The sequence below is a fragment of the Papio anubis genome, chromosome 2, assembly GCF_008728515.1.
Source record: "Papio anubis isolate 15944 chromosome 2, Panubis1.0, whole genome shotgun sequence".
Classification (NCBI taxonomy): domain Eukaryota; kingdom Metazoa; phylum Chordata; class Mammalia; order Primates; family Cercopithecidae; genus Papio; species Papio anubis.
This window is the reverse complement of record NC_044977.1, coordinates 111,433,528-111,451,390: the sequence shown is the minus strand read 5'-3', so window position 1 is coordinate 111,451,390 and position 17,863 is coordinate 111,433,528. Positions and strand designations below refer to the sequence as shown.

The 17,863-nt window shown below is 40.5% G+C and overlaps 1 protein-coding gene across 1 annotated transcript in view; it reads right to left on the bottom strand.

Moving 5' to 3' along the window:
* GNB4 (G protein subunit beta 4) overlaps positions 1-14,311 on the bottom strand; it is a 58,264-nt gene extending 43,953 nt beyond the window's left edge. The window contains exon 1 of the mRNA XM_003894802.4: positions 14,067-14,311. The gene's annotated coding sequence lies outside the window, so the exon portion shown is untranslated. The remainder of the gene's footprint in view (positions 1-14,066) is intronic.
* Between the last annotated feature and the right edge of the window lie 3,552 nt (positions 14,312-17,863).

Sequence of the window (17,863 nt, the reverse complement as noted above, 5' to 3'; positions counted from 1 at the left end):
CCCACCGCATCAGCAGCACCTGCCACTGTGGCCCATACCCACCCTAAGGCCTTGACTCTTCAAGTGTGTAAGGGCGGAACCAGGGTTGATAACCACTAATTGAACCAAACAGTTTCAAACTATGGTTCTCACAGTGTGGGGACCAGCAGCATCAGCATCACGTAGAAACTTGTTAGAAATGCAAATTCATAAATCCCTTCCCAGGACTACAGACTCAGAAACCCTGAGGGCAGAGCCCAGCAATCTGTGTTTTGGTAAGTCTTCATGGTGAGTCTGAAGCTCTCTAGAGTTTGAGATCCACTGGTCTAAGCTCTTATTTACACAAGCAGTTTAAGATCGTGTGATTGGAGGAAAGTTCAAGAATGTGTGTTCATGCATTAATCACTTCCTAAAAATCACTAAACTGGCACTTGTAATCTTCCTAATCAGATAAAACATCTAAATACTTAAACATAAAGACATCTGTGAAAGGAAAATAAATCTTGGAGCCCCAGACTCACTAAGCCTAAAGGAAAAGTCAAGCTGGGTCATGCAAACCTGCCTCCCATTTTGGTTCCTAAATAAGATGGCTACAAAGATGAAAAGCTACATACCTCCCTCACACTTTGCCCACAAGGAAATCCTTATGGGCCCCAAGATCTCTACCCTAAAGCAGTTCCGCTGAAGCTCACCATGGCAATGTCAATTGATAGCTTATCTTCACAGGTGTGGGACACAGGACAGGACTCAAAATCATCCCTCCGCTCACCTCAGACAAATGTATCTCTGATTGCTTCCTCTGCCCTATTTGTCTATGTTGTCTTATGTAAAAATACAGATTCACTGATCCAGACAAAGGCATGAGTGACTGTTTTCCCCTAACCAATTTTCACATGAAAATTGTGTATTTCCCAATATCCTGCCCTTTCCCCTTTAAATATTGAAGCCCTCAAAATCATCTTCAGAGAAAGGCATAGACCTGTATCCCAGGCACGCATCCTTAACTTTGGCAAATAAACCTAAAATGACTGAGACTTGCCTCGGTCATTTTCTTTGATTTACACAATAAAGGGAATACAGACTTAATAAAAAAATTCATTTTAAAATAAAGCAAAATAATTCCCCATATCTGAATTGTGTCTATGTTGTCTTACGTAAAAATACAGATTTGCTGATCTAAACAAAGGCATGAATGATATTTTCCCCTACCCATTTCCCACATGAAAATTGTGTATTTCCCAACATGCTGCCCTTTCTCCTTTAAATATTGAAGCCCTCAAAATCATCTTCAAAGATAGGCATAGACCTGTCTCCCAGGCACACATCCTTAACTTTGGCAAATAAACCTCACAAAATGATTGAGACTTGTCTCAGTTTTTTTCTTTGATGTATACATTAAAAGGAATATAGATTTTAAAAAAATTATTCTCGTTCTTAGTTCATTTTAAAACAAAGCAATATAATTTCCCTCATCTGAATTGTGATAAGATTTTGAATTTTTTTTCTGAAGAATGGCTTCAGAAAAGGAAAAGAAGCTCCTATATAAACTGCAATTTTTGCAACGCTCCCAACTTAAAACACTTGTACACAGAAATCATTAACAATTAATTCCTTGACCTATTTCAGATATTATCTTCTCTTTCCTTGATGGAAACAATGCATCAAACAGAACTGTGATTTTTCAGGGAGCAGCTATACCTCCTTTGGTCTTACTTTAAAGAACCATAAGAATAAAATAAATACCAAGGTCGGGAAGGACAGGCTTAGTTAGGAACCAAGCTGTCTTCTTTTATCTTGAAATATTCATGCCACCTAAAAAAAGAGACACTTGAGCCATTTTTTTAAAAATTAAGGCTTAAAAGAATTAATCTTTGTTAAAGTAGCAAAGTACATGAGAAAATACTCACCAAGAAAAGTGTCTCATGTATTTTGGGAATTAAAAAGGGACTTAGATTCTGAAATGCCAGCTGACTTTTACATGTTTCATTATTTTTGAAAGAACTTGTGATTACGTTTCCTGAACAAGCACGATGTGATCAGTTGGTACAGGCGCAAACTGACCAAGAAGAAAAACAAGTTCTTTCTCCATGTATCATAAATGGGTCCATTTGGGGTTAATAATTAGGGCTTATGACATTGAACAGGATATGTCATCAATGCCGAATCTTAACAGGGATGGTAAATTCCATTACCCAGTAAAATTTCATGCATAAAAATAAAAAATGAATAGGAATTTATGGAATTAAAACCTAATGCAGAGTACATGTCTTAAGTATAGTGTTGATATGTTTCTATTCTTTCAGTGTATTTTATAAAAATTCCTATATCTAGATCTGTAGATATCTAGAGCTATAGATCTAGATATGTATCTATAGAGAGGGAGGGAGAGAGACAATAGCAGCTTTAAATGAATACGTTTAAACTCTTCCAGTCAACACTGTGGGAAAGTTTTCAAAAGGATTTTCTTCTGCATTGTTCCTATTATTTTCACCTATACTCCTAAAAGTACGTAAGAAATGAGTATTATTCTGACCAACTGTCAATCTAAATCATCATGTGATTCATTCTTCCACTCAACAAACATGTATTAAACACCTACCCTGTGCTAGGCATAGAAACCCACCCCATCAGAAACATTCATCCATTGGAAAAACAAGTAAGTAACAATACAGCCATGCATCACTTAACGATGGGAATATGCTCTGAGAAACACATCCTTAGGCAATGTCATCACTGTGCAAACATCAAAGGGTGTCCTTACACAAACCTAGATGGTATTGCCTACTATACACCTAGGCTCTATAGCATATAGCCTATTGCTCCTGGGTTACTAACCTGTACTGCATACTCAATACTGCAGGCAATTTTAACACCATGGTAAATATTTGTGTATCTAAACATATCTAAACATAGAAAGAACAGTAAAAACATGGTATAGCAGGCATGGTGGCTCATGCCTGTAATTCCAGCACTTTGGGAGGCCAAGGCAGGCGGACCACCTGAGGTCAGGAGTTTGAGACCAGCCTGGCCAACATGGTGAAACCCTGTCTCTACTAAAAATACAAAAGCAAACACACAAACAAACAAAAATTAGCCAGGCTTGGTGGCCGGCACCTGTAATCCCAGCTACTTGGGAGGCTGAGGCAGGAGAATAGTTTGAACCCAGGAGGCGGAGGTTGCAGTGAGCCGAAATCGCGCTATTGCACTCCAGCCTGAGTGATAGAGACTCCGTCTCAGAAAAAAAAAAAAAAAAAGATATTATTCTCTTATGGGACCATCACCCTATATACAGTCCACTCAATGACTGAAACATCCTTTTTTTTTCTTGAGATGGAGTTTCACTGTTGTTGCCCAGGCTGGAGTGCAGTGGCACATGATCTCAGCTCACTGCAAACTCCGCCTCCTGGGTTCAAGCGATTCTCCTGCCTCAGCCTCCCGAGTAGCTGAGATTACAGGTGCCCACCACCAAGCCTGGCTAATTTTTGTATTTTAGTAAAGATGGGGTTTCACCATGTTGTTCAGGCTGGTTTCGACTCCTGACCTGGTTTCGATCCACCTGCCTCGGCCTCCCAAAGCGCTGGGATTACAGGCGTGAGCCACTGCGCCCAGCTGACTGAAACATCATTATGGGGCTCATCACTATAATCATATTAGAGCGTAAGTGCTATGACAGAACTTGTATTTAAAGTGTCACATCATTGAAACCAAATGTTTATGAGAACGTGGCTGAACTCAACATACTAAGGATTTCTCTTAAATTTTACACAATACGTTTTGAAACTATTGTCCATGAATTCACTGAACCCATTTTTAGTATGCTTATATTTTCTCCTGTACTACTTCTTAAAGTAACAAGTTCTATAAATTTACCATCAGCTCTGTAAAATAGCAGGGCATTTCCTTTTACTTAGTCCTAAAACTACCTTCTCTAAGAGGAGCCTCTTGGTTTTAGTACTCTAAGATTTTGTGAACTAAATATTAAAAACATAAATTATGATTATGTAAATTTTAAATCATACACTTAGCCTGTCTTTTCTTACATGACCACTCAAGCATTATCATCTCTTGGATTTTTTTTAACGACCACATGTGGTTATCTCTGTGTTACCAAGTCACACAGTCCTATGTCACTTTTTTTTTTTAAGAGATGCGTCTTTTTCTGTGGTCCAGGTTAAAGCACAGTGGCACTGCCATCCTTGCTCACCACTGCAGCCTTGAACTCAGTGGCTCAAACAATCTCCGACCTCAGCCTACCAAGTTGCTGGAACTACAAGTATGCACCACCGTGCCGAGCTAATTAAAAAAATTTTTTTTTAGAGATAGGGTCCTTATTAGGTTGCCTAGGCTTGTCTTGACATCCTGAGCTCAGGTTGTCTTCCCACCTCAGCCTCCTGAGTAGCTGGGATGAAAGGTGTGATCCACCATACCTGGCAGTCTTGTATCACTTTAAAGTCACATAACTTGCTTTTGTTTTACCAGAAACAACCCTTTAAATTTACCAGACTTGGTTATATATTACTCTTGGTTACATACAAAAATTTTAAAAATCAATCCCACCATTAAAGGGTTAGAATATGACAACTGGGAATATCAGAATTTCATCCAACAAATGTTTATGAGTGCCTCACAAGCATTACCATCTAGCTTATTTGCTAACTCAGCTACATAGGACAAAATGTAACTTGTGCAATTAACATAGTCATGGAAAGGTAGCTACAATTCCATATGCTCACAGCTTTAATAAAAGTAAAATATATGGCTGGGCACGGTGGCTCACGCCTGTAATCCCAGCACTTTGGGAGGCTGAGGCAGTTGGATCACCTGAGGTCAGGAGTTCAAGACCAGCCTGGCCAACATGGTGAAACCCCATCTCTACTAAAAATACAAAAATTAGCAAGGACTGGTGTGTACGCCTGTGATGCCAGCTACTGGGGAGGCTTGAGAATCGTTTGAGCCTGGGAGAAAGAGGTTGCAGTGAGCCAAGATCTCACCATTGTACTCCAGCCTGGGTGACTGAGTGAGACTCTGTCTCAGAAAAAAAAAAAAGGTAAAATATCTTAAAGTTACCAATAATAAGTAGAAATAGAATACAGCATCCAGTGTCTTTCACTATAGATTTCATTTATCTTAACAAAGCCATAAAGCCTACCTATAAGATAAAATTTAGAAGTTTTAGTTAACGAGCAAGTGTACTTACAGTGATACTGTTCTGAGATGAGCTGGTATCCATCTCTGCTACCTCAGGATCACACTTTATTTACCAAAATATTATACAATTACTGTCTCAGGTTTAGATTAGCAGTTAATTAATAACTCAAGTTATTTGGGATTCCATCCCATCCCCAATTCTCTACCCCTACTACGAATGTTCTCAGAATCTATCATTCAAAGGGTCTTCTCTCTACCATGCAGTTTGAACAGAATATTCATTTTTAGTTACATTTAGTCACATTTAGTTTTGTTCTACTGCTGATTTTCCTACTGATGTTTTTATCCTACAACATTCTCTATCAGATATACCACGACTGCTCTTCAATGCCTTAAGGGAACACACAATCCCCCCAATTCTTCAGTATCCTCTCATAATCTGTCTCATCATCATTTCTAAAATCTTTGTGGAGATTTTTTTGCATTAAAAAGTGAGTCAACACATAAACATGAATGAAATTTACATACTAACATATCTCTACCTTCTTTATGTCTTACAGCAAAGAGTCTCTGTGGTTTTTTTCATTTTTTCTCCCCCCAAAAAAGTTTTCCTGATGATACACTCAGTAATTAATGAACCAAATGAAATCTCTTGTTCATAAATTTTAACTTCCATAGTAAAGGTTAACACAAACCATGAAAACTAATATCTAAGTTTAAAATTTTTAAATACTAAGTTTTCTTGTTTTTTAGATCACATGGCAAGGAGATCACATTTTTCAGGGTGGTTTTTTTTTGTTTGTTTTTTTGTTTGTTTGTTTATCTCTCAACAGCTTCCCTAGAGCCCCATTTAATAAGTAATGCAGATAACTAAGATCCCTTGTTGACAAATTTCAATTTCCTCAAGTAATTAACTGCCTACCATGTCCCATTTAAATACACAATTTCGCCAGCACGGTGGCATGCAACTATAGTCCCAGTTACTTAAGAGGCTGAGATGGAAGGATGGCTTGAGCCTAGGAAGTCAAGGCTGTAGTGAGCCATGATCGTACCACTGCACTCCAGCCTGGGTGACAGAGAAAGACTCTGTCTCAAGAAGTACATACATACATATATACATACACACATAATTTAATTTGCAGAATTCTAGAATGTCTTAAATTATTTCCTGATGAAAACAAGCCACCGTAAGCCTTTTTAACTATCCTAAACACAATGTATATAATTTATGTCACATGCCAATTAGACATAAAACCTCATTCAGCTTAAGCTGCCTTACTGGGTTTTTATCACATTACCAAGTAGTAAATGACCAATTTTCATATTTTAAACAATTTCTGGGTAAAGGTGTTTGTTGAAAAACTGAATATAAAAATAAGGAGAAAAAAACTGAGTCAAGCCATTGCTAAGTGCTGCCAGAAAAAAAAAATTAAAAATTCTATATAAGAGCCTAGGGATTATTAGCTCTTTGGGCATAGGGGCCATTGTCCTCATCTTGTCCCTCCCAAAGTAGTATTCTCCCTTTTTTCAGCTATAGAGAAATTGACAGAATCTGTTCCATAAAGAAAGCAGATTTCCTCAATTTCTCCATAGCTGAAAATTCATGACAAGCTAAAAGAGAGTAGAAACAGTAAGGCTTCTACAAAGAGTATTTTATGTATTTTCTTTCTTTCTTTCTTTCTTTTTTTAAAGGCAGTTAAAAGTCTCCTCTGTCACCCAGGCTGGAGTGCAATGGCATGATCATAGCTCATTGTAACCTCTGCCTCCTGGGCTCAATCAATCTTCCTACCCCAGCCTTCCAAGTAGCAGGGTCTACAGGCTTACACCATCACACCTGGCTAATTTTTGTATTTTTTTTGTAGAGATGGCGTTTCACCAGGTTGCCCAGGCTGGTCTTGAACTCCTGGGCCCAAGTAATCTGTCCACCTCAGCCTCCCAAAGTACCGAGATTACAGGCGTGAGCCACTGCAACTGGCCAACACTTTTGATAGCTAAGAATTAATGTTTAAGGATATTCATTAGCAAATTGTTTATATGACAAAAAATTAAAAATGTAAATAGGAGAGTAGATATGATGCATTCATACAATGAAATATTATGCAGCTATTAAGAAGACGCTGTTAGTGCTCTAAGTACTGACTTGCAAAGATACTAAGAATAATGATATCTTCTGAACGAATTCTTTTTTGGAGGTTTCCTACTGCAAGTAAGATAAGCATCTCAGTGGGAGTTTGTCCTTACCCAGTAAGGTATACTAAATTTCCTTTGTAATAACTATACAGTATATGAACAAACCCTGCTAAAGCCAAAAGTGGGGGAACAATGAAGCTGTTACTGCCGTAAGTATTAAATATGTACACTAAGAGAAACTTTATATTATTTTAGCAAGTCAGTAGCACCTGAGTGTGGAAACATTTCATGTGATTTCTATTTCAAAAAAGATAACACATCTTTCAGCAATTCTGGAAGAAAGGGCTCTCTATAAACATACTGGAAAATGGAACTGAGGAATACACACTGTGAACTTACCAAGCATTTTTCTGTCCATAACTATTGCTCTAAAGGAAATTCTCCAGTCCCTGTACCATCCACAGGACATTAGCACAAAGGTGGTAGTGAAGCATGATGATTGAGCGCACTGTCTCTGGTCCTCTACTGCTGGAGTCTGAACACTGGCTTCACCACTTGCGTACATTAACCGACACATGGTAAAGTCAATAAAGGTTCACTGAAATGATTACTACGGTTGAGAGAAAGAGGTCTTTGAACCAAAGATGGAAAAATATTAAAATACTTTAAGGGACAGAAGTATATTTAAGCAGGAATTATTTTAAGTAATCCAAACATTTTGGGTGTGTGCAATAGGTTATTTTTTCATCCTAAGCCAGATATCTCTTCAAATCTAACTGTGCCTCATTTTCTTTTCATTCTTTCTAATCTTATTATAATTATTCAGGAGGCTTAACTAAAATTAAAATTTTCAAATCTATTTTTTTAAGTTAATTATCCAGTTTGTGATCTAAGTTCTTGCCTTTTAGTTTCTTCTCGACCTATTCTACTCGCTTGCCGCTTATTATTATCACTCCACCAGAGGGCATACAAAAGAAAGGTGACAACGTGAAACACAAAGTTGGTAACTTGTTAGCTTTCAGAGAAGCTTTAGCAGCATCACCAAACACCTTACATAGCACTAATACTGTCAGATTCTCGGGAAACCGTCTTCTGTATTTGAAACAGCATTAGCTAAGATACAGCAAATATTAATTCATGCATTCGTTCCTTCATTCAACAAATATCTGAGTCCTGACCATGTGCCAAACATATTCCAGGCTCTAGAGAGTCAGTAGTAAACAAAACAAAACTTCCCATTGCCATAGTGCTTTGTTCTGTATTTGTCTAGGAGATAAACAAGAAAGCACATCATAATTTTAAGTACAGATAAGTCATATGCAAGAAAAAAACTGCAAGAACTTCAAGAAGTTAGAGGGTGAGGAGGAAGGCTATTTTTGTATAAATTAAGTAAGGACTGAATGAAATGAGAGGATGAGCCATGTCTTAATTGCGAGAAAGCATTCCAGGCAGAACAGCAAGCAAAGGCCCAGGCAGAAACTAACCCGACATGCTGGACCAACCGCAGTGACAATGGCGAGGCTGGAACAGAGTGAGCACAGCAGAGAGCAGCAGAGGAGACTAGAAGGGTGCCCCAGAGTCCAGTCATAGCCTCTTGATCATGGTAAAAAAAAAAAAAAAAAAAAAAATCCTGATTTTTTTTTCAGATGGAGTCTCACTCTATTGCCCAGGCACAAACATGGCTCACTGCAACTTTGACCTCCTGGACTCAAGCAATCCTCCCACCTCAGACTCCCATGTTGCTGAGACCACAGAAATGCACCACCATGCCTGGCTAAAACATTTTTATTTTATCTAACAATAATGGGTTCTGATGACTGAGATATAACCTGCTTTGATTTACCCCTTTTAAAGTTCATGCTGGCTGGTGGGAGACAGAGAGTGGAAGCTGACAAACCAGTTGGGGGGCTCCTGCAGTCATCCAGGCCAGGAAAGAATACAGTTTGACACAAGAGTGGTGGTGGCAGTGTAGGTGATAGGAATGGTCAAATCAAATTTTTAAAAAAGATGGTCCAATCTGCAGTGATTTTGAAGGTAGAGCCCATAATACTTGCTATTGAAGGAACAGATTTAGGATGAGTGAAATAGGGGAATGAGGATAACTCTTAGAATTTTTAGCCTGAGCAACCTGGTGGATGGTGGTACCATTTACTGAGATGGATAAGAATGAGAAACTGTAGCCAATGAGGCAGGATGAAAATCAGAGAGAGCGAGTGTCCCAGAAGCCAAGGGGAAAGGACATTTTGATAAGAAAGGAGTTATCTGTTGCCTGTATCGAATGTGGCTGAAGATCCAGTTTGGCAAGACTGACATCCCTGGTGACCTGGAGAAGGACTGTTTCATGAAGTAGGAGGAATAATGTCTCTCTGGAGTGGGTTCAGAAGAAGATGGCAGATAAGGAGGAGAGGCAGCCTATGTGGAGTCTTTCAAAGATTTTCTTTTTGAAGCAAAGCTGCATTGTTACTGTTTGAAGTTTTATTTGTAACTTTTCAATTCTAAAAATCTTAAACTTGAAAACAGTAATACTGTGAACACCCTTGCACCCTTCGCCTAGATTGCTAACTTGTACCATATTTGCTTTATCAGTCTCTCTCTATATGGAATCATTATTGTCTATCCATTTGAGAGTAAGCTAAGAACATTTTGACCTTTTACTCCTAAACAATTCATTGTGTTATCTTCTAAGAACAGGCGCATTATCTTACATAATCACAGAACAATGATCAAATTCAGAAAATTTAACACTGATACAACGCTATTACTCCATATTTAAATCTTGCCAATACCCTAACAATGTTCTTAGAGAAATGATTTTTTTTTTCCAAGCCAAGATCCAATCCAGGATTATGCATGCTATTTAATTACCATGTCTCTTGAACTTCCTTTAATCTGAAATAGTTCCTTACCTTTTGTCGTTCATGATACTGACATATTTAAAGATTACAAGGCAGTTACTTTCTAGAATAATCCTCAATAAAGGTCCCCCAACTGCTTCCTTGTGATTAAATTCTGGTTATTTTAGAAAAACCACAGAAAAGTAATGATGTTCTCGGTTCAGACACAGCAAGAACAACATGATTATGCTACTACTGGCGATGCTAACTTTGATCCCTTGGTTAAGGTAGTGTCTGCCACACTTCTCCACTGTGAAGCTACTATTTTCCCCTTGGTGTTAATCTGGAGAGATCATTTGAGACTGTGTGGCACTTGCCTGAAGTAACATTGCCTGAATCCAAATTAATTACCTAGAATGTCACTGCTTCTGGGCCCTTTAATTAGACAGAACTAGCAAATAGATGCAAGTAGGCATATGTGAATATATATTTTAATCATGAGTTCATGTTGATACCATTAATTCCAATCCAAAATCAAGAGTTCTTCATTGCCTTCTTCTGTTTCAATTTTTTTTTTTTTTTTCCGAGATGGGAGTCTCGCTCTCTCGCCCAGGCTGGAGTACAGTGGCGCAATCTCGGCTCACTGCAAGCTCCACCTCCTGGGTTCACACCATTCTCCTGCCTCAGCCTCCTGAGTAGCTGGGACTACAGGCGCCCGCCACCACGCCCAGCTAATTTTTTGTATTTTTAGTAGAGACAGGGTTTCACCGTGTAAGCCAAGATGGTCTCGATCTGCTGACCTTGTGATCCGCCTGCCTCGGCCTCCCAAAGTGCTGGGATTACAGGTGTGAGCCACCGCACCAGGCCTGTTTCATATTTTTAGTTATCTTCTTCCTCACTGAAAATCCCAGTTCCCAAAATATCAATGAATTGACCCATTTGCTCAATCCTGTAACACACACAAAATAGTTTCAGAATTGCTACACCTCTACCATATAAATAATAGCCTACTACACAGAGTACACAGAGTTCAAGATTATTTTTTCAGTTCTTTAATCTTTAATCCTGTGCTCAAAACTTACTTGGGTTTTTTTTCTTTCTTTCTTCTGGGAGTTTATGTTATTCACAGAAATACACGGTTTGTTGTTGCTGTTTGTATTCAGTTTTGGAGTCCCACTCTCCACATCTTGTTAATTTTATTTTTGAACATAAAAAAGACTAACAGTTTCCAAAACTCAAAACTATGCAAAAAGGTATATTCAGAGCAACGCCATTCCTTCTGTTGTTCCCGTTTACTCAGTTCCTACCCAGTGCCTGTAGTTAACTAATTAGTTTCTGGTTATTGCTCCTGTATTTATTTTTGTGCTGTTAAAAAACTAAGCTTCCTCAAGGTGAGGTAGAGAAAGAGGTAGGGCCGGACGCAGTGGCTCACGCCTGTAATCCTAACACTTTGGGAGGCTGAGGTGGGTGGACTGCTTGAGCCCAAGAGTTCAAGACCAGCCTGGGCAACACAGTGAGATCCTGCTTCTATTTATAAAAATAAATAAATAAAAAGAAATGAGGCAGTCACTGAAGCAGAACACTGATCAAGAAACAATTTTATTTTAAAATGGGAGACAGACTGTAAAATAGTGCAAATGACTCTGTAGTAACTGACAAATTGAAGACACAGGAGAGAGTATGATAAATTGCAGAGGGAAATATCTATCAAAATATCGCCTGGTTTAATTTGAGGGATATAAAGGGTTCTCATATCCCAAAACAGATTGCCATCCTGTTCGTAACCTTCCAAATTAGTTATAACTCTATTTCTAGAGAACCCACATTAAAATGGCATTATTATTTTATCAAAATAATTAAACCATCACTACCTGTTAATATCAATAGGATACACTGTGCCCTGGCAAAAGGGAGGTTTTGAACTTGGAACAAGACATTTAACTAGGAGTAGCATGGTGAAAAGAGAATGGCTGATGTGAGAAGTTGTATAAAAACATGGACGGACAATAATGATCATGCTGGAAAAACAAACATGTCTCTGGGATGTCTTGGATATTTTATACACATGCTAATGAGTAATTGAGGGTCACTCCTAATGCCCTGGTACTAAGTTAATATGGCACAGGGGAAAGAACATGGACTGTGGAAGCAGAGGGGTCTTGCTTCGAATCCCAGTTGAGTTACTTAACGCCTACATGACCACTGCCAAGTTACTTAAAACCTCAGTTTCCTTACCTGTGGAAGTAGATAAGGGTGTTATTGTGAGATACAAGAAGAATAACTTGCAGCACTGCCCCAGCCCAGAAGAAATATTTTAATAAATAAGTCCATAACAGATGCAGATTAAAATAGTCAGCAAGGTAAAGAAACTGATGACACAGCCAGCTGACTTCAATAACACGCCTAAGAGAAATCACACCATCTCAGGCAGCATTTGGTAAGGGCAGAAAAATGTCCAACACTTAGTTCCAATTCTTAATTTTCAAATTGCCCCAGAGTCTATTTTTAAAGTGTAAAAGTATGTGCTGAGTACTTACATGCCAATTGTTTAAAAGAAACAATTCTACAGGTTAACAAAGGCCAACGACTCGGAATAACTTCCTAAATAATGTCTACAGGCCCACAAAGAGATGAACCAACCTAAATGTATCAAAAGCTGTATTAATCAGTTTCATAAAAGTATATACAGAAGGTTGACAAAGTTCAATAAGACATTTTAAAAGTTTCTATTTCAGTTTCAAATTCATCTACAAACCAAAAAGCAACATGGAAAATCTTAAAATGTTTTAAAACCACATATTGAAATATACAGCAAATTTTCAGAGCCCAGGATCAGTAGTAAACCAAAAGCACCACACTGAAGAGTATTAAAATGAACAATGGCAGAGACTCAAAGCACACAATTTTAAATGCACCTAATCCGTCGTTTTCCTCTCCGACTAGAAATGACTTCCCTCCCATCTTAAATAAGCAGCGTGTGTTCTATCTCTGTCCTAGAAGATGTACTTAATGGTCATAAACTCAGTTTGCAACACTGAGATGGACTGATAATAAAAGTTCTAATCAACAATTAAATTTTGAACGTGTTAAGAAAACTTCCCGATAAAGTGCTAATCCACACGCCAAGCTACTTTGTCAGTGGCTGAGAAGGAGAAAGATGCATCCTCATCCTTTATGGAAAGAGAAAGGGAAGGAGAGGGAGAAAAGGGAAGACAAGGAGATGCAAAATAACAAAGTATTGCTTATATAAACAAATGAAAGCCTGGTTTTAAACTTTTGAAAATTCAGTTTTCCCTTAGCGAATAGGAATACATATCAAAGTATATGGCAATCATCTGTGTTCTGAAGTAGAAAAAGGTGGAGAGAAAAGGAAAACACTTTTTCTTGTACTGAACTCACAAGTATTCAAAATTCATTAATCCCCTCCCATCCCCAAACTCTGGACATTATATCATTCCCAAAATAAATCAGATACAAAACCACTGGACTAATTTTGGACTCAGCGTAGAACTTTTATGAGTTTTCCCAGCGCTCTCCACCCAATAGCCCTCCTGGGCAGTCCCGAATACCCGCTATTTTGGGGGCACGCACGGGCTCGTACTCTGAGTTCCTGGGAGGAGGCCTCGGGGAGTGACGAGAAACCCAGGGGGTCTGGAGGACCTGGACCGCCGACCGTTCCTCGCTGCCCCGGGCGAGCCATCTGGACCACCCGGGAAGTGCCTGCGCCGGCGGTCGTGAGGCCGGTTCCCGCGCAGCAGCGGAGCGCGACCCAGGCGCGCCCTCCCCGTCCCTCCCGGGCACCGTCCGCCGCCCGAGCCCTCAGTCCCGGAGCCAGGAGGGACCCATCCTGCCCCGCACCGTCACCCGGGCCCCGTTTTGCAGGAGTGGCTCGCGGCGCCCCACGTCTCTGCGAGAAGCCCGGAATCGCTTCGCCGGGCACACCAACCAGCCGCCGCTCGCGAGCTCGCCGCCTACCTGGAGGGAGCTCGGGCCCGCGTCGACCGCGCGCTGCCGGGGTCCGCTGAGCGCACAGCAGCTCCTGGAGCGCGGAGCCCGCGGGGAGAGCGCAGCCCAGCGCACCGCCGAAACCAGAACCGCCGGCCACACCCAGTCCCGCACCGCCCAGCAGCCAACTCCGCGGCGCGCCGGAGCCAGGGCGGGGACGTGGCTGGAGGCGCGAGGCACGAGGCACGAGGCGCGCGGGCCCGGCGGGGACGTGCCGGGGGCGCGCAGACCCTCGGAGCGCGCGCAGCCCGGGCGGGGGGCGAAGGGAGCGGGAGCCGCGCGCAGCTTCTGCTTCCTATTTTCTCTCTCGTTTCCTGCCCGAAGGAGAAGAAAAACATTCCTTCCCGGGCAGTTTCGTTTTCTTGTTGGTGCGGCGCTGGGGCACGCTGCTAAGTAGCGCCCGTCTAAGTGGCGTGGCCAGTTTCCTTTCCGGCTCTGACAGGCGCCAGTTTGCTGGTGAGCAGGATCGAAGGGCAGAGCTAGAAGACCCCAAAGGTCCCGTTTAGGTTTCCCATTCTGGAATTCTAAATGTCAGAAAGTAAACTGAAGCCCAGAGTCGCACAACCTTGCGTTGCATTCCCCGCTCTACCATCACTAGTTGTAGGACCGTGTACCGTCTCGGGCTTAAGTTTCGTCATCGCCAAAATAAGGATAGTGATACCTGCCTGATAAAGGTGCTAAGCATATTAAATGAAGTAATGTTTGCACGAAGCCTGCCTCCAAATACTTGGAAGTTATTGTTCCTATTGTCGTTGATAAAACTGGAAGGCCTTCCAGATATCCCTGCCAAGTCGCTCTTCTCTGCATGAGTTAAACACCACATGCATCTCAATCGAGTTTTTTTTTTTCTTTCTCACATTTATCTGGGTGTTTTATGTTTAAAATGTCATAAAATAAATGCATCTATCCAATTTGCTTCCTCTAAAGTCAGTACCGCCTGGGAGCATTTTTCCTCTCCCCACCCCCATTTTTCTTCGGAGTTAATTCCAGTTTGACAGACTGTTGCTATAGCATTCCTTCTCTGACGTCAAACAATTTAAAGAAACAGCCCTGGGTAGCGAAAACTGCAGAGGAGTTCTTTGTGGAGTTTCTGTGCCGGAGAAAGGTTCGAACAGTATCATCAGATAACTTTAACACCCCCGCAGCCTTCCAATCCTCCTTTTCTAGCTGCTTCTCACTATCACCTGGAATAAATCTATTAGTCCCTTGAAAGAGGTGATGCCATGATAAGCACAACCTGTTTGTGACTGTGGAGAAAATGTGACCGGTTTGTATAAAAGCCAGGCCGTGACAAAAATAGAAACAGCTGTTTCTATTTTCTTTATCCAGAGATAAAGAAACTGTGAATCATTTTCCCCCCAAAATTTTCATTTTTACTAATATTAAGAGCACTTTTCCATTAAGAAGAAAGAGGAAAAATGCCAAATATTCTGCATATCAAAGTGTCAGAAGAGCTAGTTGGGACATGAGTGTTTTGCATCTGTAACTATTTATGTTTTAATGATTAAATCCTGAGCTTTATCATTGTCGTTTCTAGGAGGAAGCAAAGGGAAATTGTTAAAAGAGTGGCTATTATGGACCATGCTCTCTGCTTTCTTATACTGTACTTAATCCTCATAATTACCTTGAAGTGTGAATTTTATCCCCATTTTACAGATAAGCAAACTGATGCCCTGGTAAGATTAATTTATCAGAGTCACCAAGGTACTGGCAGAGCCTTGCATTACATCAGATTGGATCAACTCCAAAACCCTCTTTCTTTTCCTTCCTTCCTTCCTTCCTTTCTCTATCTCTCTCTGTCTCTCTCTCTCTCTCTCCCCCCCTTCCTCCCTCCCTCCCTCTCTCTCTCTCTGTCGAGACAGAGCCACTCTGTCACCCAGACTGGAGTGCAGTTTCTTTCTTTTGAGACAGAGTCACTCTGTCACCCAGGCTGGAGTGCAGTGGTGTGATGTCAGCTCACTGCAACTTCCACCTTCCGGATTCAAGCGATTCTTGTGTCTCAGCCTCCCAAGTAACTGGGATTACAGGAGCAAGCCACCATACCCGGCTGATTTTTTGTATTTTTATTAGAGACGGGATTTCACCATGTTGACCAGGCTGGTCTCAATCTGCTGACCTCAGGTGATCTGCCCGCTTTGGCCTCCCAAACTGTTGGGATTACAGGCATGAGCCACCGATCCCGGCCCCATATTCTTTCCTTAGGTTCTTTTCCGCCTTGTTCCCGTGCACTAGCATTTACCAGATGTTATAAAGCTTTGAGAGGTGGTTGTTGGGTTAAGATTATTTGTTGAAAAACAAGTTGCTGGTATTTAGGAAAACCCAGTGGGAAGCAATGAGATAGTCTATTCCAGAAAAGATTAGGGGAAATATAAATGAACAGCTCCTAAAGATAAAAAACCTGAAAAGATGTAACAAGAATTTGACTGTCTTTTGAAGAGTTTAAAAGAATGATAACGTCAACCTTCTTGAAAATTTAATGTAGACAAAGAAATTACTAGAAGAAGAAAGTCCAAGTACAGAAAAAGGAAAGTTTAATTATTATCCAAACAAATCTACTTCCAAGAATATTGTATTTCTGTTTTGCCACACCTGCTGCATATTTTTCTGGAAAAAAAAAAAAAACTTACTTGTTAAAGGACAAGCCTATATGAAACTCTGAAAGTGGGGCTGATTAAAAGAATTTCATCATCAGGAATAGTTTCATAAGAGGATAGTAATGCATCTAAGTGATCCAGCAATTCACAATTTTTCCAGTGATAATGAAATCCATGAATAATGAAAGAGAGAGAAAGGGAAGGGAGGTAGAGAGAAAGGTGAAGGGGCATGCTGTTAACATTTCTGATGCCTGCTGGTTTGTGTAGACAATTGTAGAGATGTATCCTACTTCTAAGGATTAAGCCCCATGATCTCTTGTTGGGGTGCCACCGGTTGATAATTAGATTTCTGACTCATTAGGCCCATGTTCTCAAATCCTACTCTATTAAGAGAGCATGGTGGGGTCCCTGCTAGAGAACCTTTGAAGACAAAATCCTTGTCCATTTCATCTTTGTGTTCCCCCATAGTGTTTAACAGAGCACCTTGCACTTACTAGGTACTCCACAAACAAATAAATAAGTGAATGCACTTGGCTACTTTTTTTAGGCAAATAACCCCACCTCACCCCATCCCATACACTAGTCAGAATGGTAGGAGGGGAGAAAGTGATCATTGTTTTTCTAGGAGTTTAGTTACAGTTGCTTTTGCAGGGTGTTTTGCTTCACTGTGATCAAGTTTAGAGAAGCTCTGCTCTTGGGTGAGTCTGAATGCTGTACTCAGTGAGCTACGCTGTAGTCCATAGTGCCATAGGTTTGCATATCCTGCTTTTAAGTTTTACCCTAGAAATGGTCTATTTTTTTTTTCTGAGCCTACCTTGCTCTCAGACGATGCCAAGAACACCGTGAAGAACAGAGCCACTAAAGTGTCCAACATTTCAGCACTGCCCTGTATGTGTTGTATGCATTCCAATTCTATTGTGTCTGAAATGAAGCCAAATTATATACATACAACATCATAACTACAGTAACAGATTTTCTTTCACCTACAACAAAATAAGTAATAAAATATTAAATGGAAATTATCTAACAGGATCTATAGCACAGTTCCCCAAGGACATGAGAAGCAATTCCCTAGTAGATTCTGAGAAGTCAGTCGGTCTGTGTGGTTTCAGACAGGCATCCTTGATACAGAATAGTCATGCCTAAAGCATTCCCTCTTGCTCACACACAGTG